General features: G+C 46.1%; 1 protein-coding gene across 1 annotated transcript in view; it reads right to left on the bottom strand.

The window, feature by feature from the left end:
* Positions 1 to 8,108, bottom strand: part of Ahnak (AHNAK nucleoprotein) — a 110,383-nt gene that overhangs the window by 42,345 nt on the left and 59,930 nt on the right. The window lies entirely within an intron of this gene.

Raw genomic sequence — 8,108 nt, 5'->3', positions numbered from 1 at the left:
ATATATGATCATTCCTAATGGGCAGAATAGGCAAGGACTGACTCTGCTTCTTCCTGGTTGCTTTTTACCCCTAAGAGACATAGGAGAGAAATGAGAGACACAAACTCTCAGTAACACGAAGACTTGGCTATGTCCTCAGATTCATCCTTCCGTGCATTTGAACACCTCAAAGACATTTTGGAACACACACTATTTCCACACCAAGAAGCACTGCCTGGAGAATGGCACCATCAGAGCTGGGAACCCCAGCCAGTATCTGCCACTCCTGAAAATGATCTGCACCCAAATCACAGGAGACCACCAAAAGCCCATAGCCTCAGGGCAACTAGTTGGCAAGAGCGTGAGGGTGAGAGAGTGTGAGAACTTCTGGTTTTCTACAAGGAGGATGCAGCCTGGTGAATCAATCCATTCACAGCTCAGGACCACCCAGGAGTGGTCACTCAACCTTGTCAGGCCTCTGTTTCTACAGCTTTAAACCAGAAGACTGCTAACAAACCAGCCAGTTCTGAAATTCTGCCCTGTGTCAGAGTGATCTGCACAGTATGCCTCTACATCATCAGATCAAGGAAAGGTAGGCACAGAGACAGCTTAGAAAGATGGGATTTAAAAGCAACTGCTTGGTAGGGATGCACTCTGTGTTTGCCTGGCCTGTGTGAGGCCCTGGGTTCCATTCCCAGAAACACCACACACACACACACACACACACACACACACACACGGAGCTGCAACATAACTTCACTATGGCCTGACGAATTTACTCTAGAGCCCATCTGGCTGACTGGTGCCAAGGCTGAGGCTGAATAGAGCGAGATGTCTGATTTACCTGGGTTCAAGCCCCAACTCTGACACTTAGAGGAAAGTTATACAACCATGCGTAGCCTCCGTTTGCTCAGCCATTACATAAGGCTGATAATATGGCATTCATTTTTGATGAAAGTGCTTTCCCCAATACCTAAGCAGCGGAACACTCACATCATTTCTCCATTCAGCAAAGGTTGACTGGGTGCCCATTAAATGGCAGCTGCTGTCCAAGAGGACCAAGGAGTGGTCTTCAACACAAAAAGCCTCTTTATGGGGGTTATTTTTAAAGGAGAAAGCATATGGTAAGGCGTAACCAAAATGAAATCAAGTCATGTTTCCTCAAATATACAAAAAGAAAAATGTGAAGGGGAAAAACCAAGCAGAAAAGGGCCTTGAAGCATGATTCTCTTTTTTTTTTTTTTTTTCTTTTTTCATGGAGCCTCCTGAGAAAAGGCCACCAGAGGAATGCCTTGAGCAGAGACCTCAAGAAATGTGGAATGTAGTCACTCTTAATCCTCAATGACAGTGCTCTGGGTTTGGCACTAACAAAGTATTTTTCCAGTTTCCAAATGAACTTTTTTTTGTTGCTATTACATTTATTTATTTACGTCGGAGCAGGGGGTGTGCACGCCACAGCATGCATATAACTTTCAGGAGTCAGCTCCCTCCTTCCACCACATGGATCCAGGGGATCAAATGGCAGCCTTGAGAGCCAGTGCCTTTACTCTGCCAAGTCATCTCATCAGCCACCACTCCCTTTTCTTAGGCAGGATCTCACCCTGTATTTCAGGTTGACCTGGAACTCACTATGCAGCCTAGACTGACCTTAAACTCACAGTGATCCACCTGCCACAGCCTCCAAATGGGAAATGATGCTCCATGTAGCTCACCAAATGGAATATTAGAGCTGAAAGGGAACATCAATGCTCTCTAATTTATAGATTAGAAAAGAGATCCAGGGGCTGAAGAGATGGCTCAGTGGTTAAGAGCACTGGCTGTTCTTGCAGAGGACCTGAGTTCAATTCCCAGCACCCACATGGCAGCTAGCAACCGTCCCTAATTCCAGTTCCAGGGGATCCAACACCCTCTTCTGATTTCCGTGGGCACTGCATGACAGGAATGTACTTACACACATATAGGCAATACACTCATACATATAAAATAAAAATAATAAGCCAGGTGTGGTGGCGCACGCCTTTAATCCCAGCACTCGGGAGGCAGAGGCAGGCAGATATCTGTGAGTTCAAGGCCAGCCTGGTCTACAAAGTGAGTTCCAGGACAGCTGGGGCTACAGGGAGACCCTGTCTCAAAAAAGACCAAAAATAAATAAATAAATAAATAAATAAAATAATAAATAAAATGTTTTTTTAAAAAGGAAAGAAAGGAGATTCTGGAGCTGGAGAGACAGCTTAGCAGTTAAGAGCACTTGCTGCTTTTACAGTGGTCCTGGGTTCAGTTCCCAATACCCACATGGCAACTCACAACTGCCTGTAACTAGACTTCTAAAGGATCTGACACTCTTCTGGCCTCCATGGGCGCCAAGCATGCATACATACATGTAGGCAAAACACTCATACACAAAAAATAAATAAATCTTGCCAGACATGGTATCTCACACCCTTAATCTCAGTACTTTGGAGGCAGAAGCAAGTGGATCTCTATGAGTTCAAGACCAGCCTTGTCTACATAGGCTCCCAAAGGCTATAAGGAGACCCTGTCTACAGGGAGGCCCTATCTCAAAAAGAAAGGAAAGGGAGGGGGAGGGGAGGGGAGGGAAGAAGGAAGGAAAATAAAGATCTTAAACAAATTTAAGGATTAAGTGTGTCAGAGTGCTAAGTAAAGGGAGACTACAAAAGCCCTAAAAAGCACAGGTGGTAGCCAGGCGCGATGCCTCACACCTGTAATCCCAACATTCAAGAGGCTGAGGCAGGAGGATTGAAGTGAGTTCAAGATCATTCTGGGCTACATAGTGAGATCCTGTCAAGTGAGGAGAGGGAAGAGAAGCATGAGAGTACCTAAGGCGTCCCCTGGGCTTGTTACTCTGTTACTCTGCACACGGTGTGTTAGAGGCTCTCCGGTGAGGTGGCGTTACAGGAAGAAGTGTTTATCACACAGAAGGGCATTGCAGACATAATTCATAGCAAGTGCAAAAGCCCTGAGATAGGAGTTTGATTGCTGGATCAAGGAACTACAAGGAGCTTGTGGAGGGGTGGTGAGGTAGAGCCAGACGCTATGAAGTCTTCGACCTTGGTGAGCCCTTGAGCTGGGACTCATACATAGTAAACCGAGACAGGGAACCAAAGAGAGCCAAGAATGATGAACGGCATGATTTTTTTTTCCTCTTTTTTTTTTGAGACATGTGGCCTAGACCATCCTGGATTCACTGATTTTTTTTTTTATGTGTATGAGTGTATTGCCTGCATGTATGTGAGTGCACCCATATCGTGCAACGCCGCAGAGATCAGAAGAGGGTTTCAGATTCCCCTGGAACTGGAGTTAAGGACAGTTCATAGCCACCGTGTGGGTGCTGGGAATCAAACCTGAGTCCTCTACAAGAGCAGTCAGTGCTCTTAACCGATGAGCCATCTCTCCAGCCCCCTGGATTCACTATGTTTTAAAAGGATCATTCTTATTGCTATATAAAGAGACTAGAAGGTTCCACCCAAAAACAGAGACCAGTCAGGAAACAGCTGCCATAATGCAGGTGAGAGTTGTGATAGCTCAGACCAGGACCATCATGATGGAGATGAGGAGAAGGGACTGCAGTAGGGATATGGAAAATGGGAATTGCTAATGGTATAGCAAATGCAAAAGATGTGTTCAGGATCTGTTTGTTGAACTGACATTTATGGAGGTAAAGTCTATGAGAGTCACCAGTAGAGAAAGTAGGAAAGTAAAAAGAACGTTACCCACAAGTGTTCAAACTCTTTTCCTGGTTTATAAAGTCCTCCTTGTATAACACAGGGACCGTATGATCCAAGGATTCCACTACTGAATATATTCCAAAATAAGTGAAATCAGATCCAGCGAGATGGTTCAGTGGGTAAAGGCACTTGCTGCTGAGCCTCATAACCTGAGTTCAATCCTCGGGGCCCACAGGACAAAAGGAGAGAACCGACTCCTGAAAATCGTTCTCTGAGCTCCACAGGCACATCATGGCACACACAGATGTGCACACGCAAAAATAAATAAATAAATGTAATTTTAAAACAAAATGTGAAAGCACAATCTCAAAAAGGTGTGTACACAAATATTCATAGAAGTACTATTTACATCCAAAGGATAAAAACATCCCAAACGTCCATCAACAGATGATGGATAACCAAAACATGACAAATACATGAACTGAAATGTTATTGGTTCTTGGAGAGATTAACTTCTAATACATGCTGGAACATTGAGGATGTTACACTACGTGAAGTAAGCCAGACCCGAAGGACAAATGCTATATGATGCCCTTATACGAGGTTCCTAGAACAGCCAGGCTCACAGAGTTGCAGAGGAAGGAGGATGGTTGCCAGGGCCTGGGGCAAAGAGAACGAGGAGGTAGTGTTCAATGGATGTAGAGTGTGAATTGGGAAGATGAGAAGAGGTCTGGGGATGGATCGAGGTGCTGAATGCACAGCTGTGTGAAGGTATTTAATGCCGCTGAAAGTGTACATCAAAAAAGGTGAAGCCAGACCTGGTGTCTCCAGTTTGTAATCCCAACTACTTGGGAGGATGAGGCAGAAGGGTGATGAGTTCAAGATCTGTCTGGGCTACAGAATGAATTCAGATTAGTGAAACTGTCTCAAAATAGAAGGTTGGGTGGTGTGTGTGTGTCTGAGAGAGAGAGAGAGAGAGAGAGAGAGAGAGATGGCCCAGTAGGTAAGGGCATGTGCCACTAATCCTGAAGACCTTAGTTTGATCCCTGCAACCCACATGGTAGAAGGAGAGAACTGACTCCCACAGGTTGTCATCTGACCACCACACATGTGCACTCATACACACAGAGAAACAAAATAAATGCTAAATACACACAAATGGGGGAGTGGGGGGCTGGAGAGCTAGGGATGTGGCTCAGTTGGTAGAGTGCTTACTTAGCATGCACAAAGCCTGGGTTCTGAATCCATCACTGCATAAACTCGGTGCGGTGGTTCACCAGACCTATAATTCCAGCACTCAGGAGGTGGAGGCAGGAAGATCAGGAGTTCAAGGCCATCCTCACCTACACAGCAACTTTGAGGCTAGCCTCAGTTATCCTCAGCCTCAAGAAAGAAGAAAGAAGGAAGAAGCTGTTTTGGCCTTTTGAGATAGGGAGGGAGGAAGAGAAATCAGAAAGGTTGGGTGTGTGGCTCAGTGGTAGAATATTTGCCTAGCAAATCTAAGGCCCTGAGTTCAATTTCCAGTACTGAAAACAAAGGTTCAAATGATTTTGCTATTTCAAAATTTTTACCAAGGTCACAATGTGTGTGTGACTCATATGAAGTTAAATATAAAATGAGCTGGGTGTGGTAGCACATGCCTGTCTGTAATCCTAGCACTTTGGAGGAGGAGGCAGGAAGATTACAAGTTCCAGGCCAACCTAAGCTACACAGGGAGACCCTGTCTAAAATAAATAAACAAAAAGAAAGAAAAAACAAACAAACTGTAACCTGCCTGAGGTCGCAGTGGCAGAAACAGGACAGGAGTCCAGGCAGTCAGGTCTCATAGCTGGATCCACAGCTCTAGAAGCAGGACTGCAGGACTGCAGCAGCATCTCTGGGTAGACCAGCTTTTGGACCTTCAACCCACCAGCATCTCAGTCTCAAAACATCTGTGAACCTTGAGGCCACAGAGTGACCAGGCAGAGTCTGGGTTCCAAGGCTCTGATGGTCTGAACTGCACAGCTTTATCTCAAGGTCTTGAAGTGGCTTTCTGAACGGACTTGCTGCTGACCACAGCTGATCAATAGAAGCTCTGTTGTGTTCAGACTGGTTTTTAGATACTCAGAGAAATACCCAAATCCCCTTGATTTCCAAGGGCTAATGGCAGGGCAGGTAAGGCTGGGTTTTGGTATCCTCAGGAGGTCATGTTTACACAGAGCTCTAGCTTCAAAGTCCACAAAAGGAGGGGACACGTAATCTATTTTCTTCCGTGTGTGTGTGTGTGTGTGTGTGTGTGTTTGAGACACAGTGTTGATACATAGTCAAAGCTTGGGAGATGGGAAGCTTGCTTAGTGGGTAAAGTGCTTGTCACACAAGTGTAAGGACCTGAGTTCTGTCTCAGACAAGGTGAGGGCAAGGACTGACCCCTGAAATTGTCCTCTGACCTCCCCCCACATACATGTGCCATGGCATTTTACATATGTGCAAAGCTTGCCTTGAATTACCAGCAATCCTTCTGCACTCCACCATGCCTGGCTCATGAAACTTTAGTTTGGTTATTTTAGGTTGTGATTGATTGATTGATTGATTGATTGATTGATTGATTGATTGGATTGATTGATTTTTGGTTTTTGAGGTACAATCTCACTCTATAGATCAGGCTGACCTGGTACTTGCTATGTAAATCAGGCCAACCTAGAACTTGCAGCAATCCTCCTGCCTCACCAGTGCTGGGATTGTTATAGTAAGCTATCATACCCAGCACAAGTTAGTTTCCGAGGAAGTATCCATGACCATTTTGTTTGCCAGACACTCAGTGTTGCCCCCACCACCACCACCACCAGGTGGTGAATTCTAGTGGATGCCCAGCTCTATGGGGACTGACACAGGGTGCCCAGGCACCTTGGAACGCACAGAGTCTTGAAGGCTCATGTGGGCTTTCGGGGGTCGGGGTAGGGTTGTTGATTAAGAACCCAGCCAGACCTCAGCCTGATGGCAAAGCCTATAATCCTAGCTCCTAGGAAGACTGAAGAAAGAGCATCAAAGCCAGCCAGGGCAACTTAGTGAGATCCTGTCTCAAAAGGAGGGTTAGGCGTGTGGATCAGTAACAGAAGGCTTGCCTTCCCTAACATTGCCTCACATGAGACCCTGCAGTCAGCCTCCAGTGTTGCTAGAATAATAAAGTAACAGAAGGCAGCACGATTGGAAGAACGGCTAAAGACCGGGAAGCATGGCCCAGTATCATGATTTGGGGGACCTGCAAGCACTCTTTCATGGCTAGAATGAAGGGTTGCCGTGTGGGAATCAAGGGGCACAGAGACAGAAGCTGGATCACAGCAACTTAGTGAGCCAAGGATGTGAAACTTTACGCTGAAAGTCATGAGGAGCCACTAGAAAATTTTAAGAGTGACATGATCTGATTTGTTTGCTTTAGACTGGCAAGATTTAAGATCACTGTAGCAGTGAAAAATAAATCTAAGACAGGAAAGACATTAGGCGGCAGTAAGCAATGAAAACCTAAACCATCAGCGATGTTAAGGAAGTGGTGACACCCTTGTGGTGACCAGATGGTTAGCAGAACTGATTGGAAACATAGAAAACAGGAGGGAGGGGATAGGAAGGGGTGGGGTCAGAGCTTAGAGCTCGGAAGAGAGGCTGCCTGGAGAGCAGGCTTGGGACTCAATGGATCCCCAAGGGTTGCCCAGAGAGTCCAGAGTAAAGAAAAAAATTAAAAGGACCCTAGGACAAATCCACAAATCCCTGAGTGAATTCTCATAGGAAGAGAAGAGCTGTGGTGGAACCTGTCCTCTGGGAATGACACAGCCATCACCATCTTGAAATCGGAGCAGCTGGATTACCCACATGTGACTCTTACAAGATAGAGCCTGTTAACAATCCCTTACTGAAGGAGTCAGGGAGGATCACCTGGCTCTTACCTGAATTTAGAGCCACTCACCTCCCCCCTTGGACAACCCCAGCCCTGGCTACATGTGGTCTCGAGAGGTATTAAATATACTGGAGGTAAAACTTAACTAAAAGAGACTCTCCAAGGGGAGCTGGAGAGATGGCTCAGCGGTTAAGAGCACTGGCTACTATTCCAGAGGACCCAGGTTCAATTGTCAGCAACCACATGGCAGCTAACGACTGTCCATGACTCCAGTTCCAGGAGATCCAATGTGCTGGGAACCAAGTATGGTTCCAAGCACCCACATCAGGCAGCTCACCATCATCCTGTAGTTCCAATTCCAGGGGGCTCTGACACCCTCTTCTGGCCTCCATGACACTGCACTCACATGTATATACCCAAACAGATAGGCACACACACACACAATTAAAAATAATAAAAAACAGCTGGGCATGGTGGCACACGCCTTTAATCCCAGCACTCGGGAGACTGAGGCAGGTGGATCTCTGAGTTCGAGGCCAGTCTGGTCTACATAGTGAATTCCAGGCCAGCTGGGA

The sequence above is a fragment of the Nannospalax galili genome, unplaced genomic scaffold, assembly GCF_000622305.1.
Source record: "Nannospalax galili isolate Female #2095 unplaced genomic scaffold, S.galili_v1.0 scaffold818, whole genome shotgun sequence".
In the NCBI taxonomy this organism is placed as follows: Eukaryota; Metazoa; Chordata; class Mammalia; order Rodentia; family Spalacidae; genus Nannospalax; species Nannospalax galili.
The sequence above is the reverse complement of the archived record's forward strand: the minus strand, read 5'-3'. Positions and strand labels throughout refer to the sequence as shown.